The sequence below is a fragment of the Diaphorina citri genome, unplaced genomic scaffold (assembly GCF_000475195.1).
Source record: "Diaphorina citri unplaced genomic scaffold, Diaci psyllid genome assembly version 1.1 scaffold50164, whole genome shotgun sequence".
In the NCBI taxonomy this organism is placed as follows: Eukaryota; Metazoa; Arthropoda; class Insecta; order Hemiptera; family Psyllidae; genus Diaphorina; species Diaphorina citri.
The window spans coordinates 1-486 of NW_007427476.1; the positions used below are offsets into that span (position 1 = coordinate 1).

The window sequence follows — 486 nt, forward strand, 5'->3', positions numbered from 1 at the left end:
TCTTCCTTCTCTCTTCGATTTCGGGACGATAAGACCATAGCAGTTACAGTTCCCTCTGTCAAACCTCTTAAAAAAAGCTTAGGATTGAGATAGGGTGGCCCTGTCACGATTCACAAATAGCTTCAGATTTAGTCCTCGATTCTCTCTCTCTCGTTTTCCAGCATTTTCAGCCACTGAAAGCAGAGAATAATAAAACAGTAGATATTAGATACAAAATATTAGGCAGATTCAATTGAGTGTAGTTAGGAACCTAAGGTAAATACTATGTAGGATTGGATGCTAAGAGGGGGGGATGTTCCAAATTTTCGGAGTTAGGCCGATAGAAAAGGAGCAAAAGAAAGCTAGAGGCCCGAGGTCTCCCCTCTAAATACGGCCCTGCTTTCAGTACTATCTAGGTAAGTTTATTTTAATGTCAATACACTTCAGTACACTGTTTACATACCTTTCCAAGAAAGATGGACGATGAAGAATCCCCATGGTTTTGAA

The 486-nt window shown here is 40.3% G+C and overlaps 1 long non-coding RNA gene across 1 annotated transcript; it reads right to left on the minus strand.

Moving 5' to 3' along the window:
• Positions 1-77: 77 nt before the first annotated feature.
• Positions 78-486, minus strand: LOC113473624. Its single transcript, XR_003395553.1, has 2 exons — positions 443-486; positions 78-173 (listed from the first exon to the last, which is right to left on the minus strand). It is a non-coding gene; the product is annotated as an uncharacterized LOC113473624 (long non-coding RNA).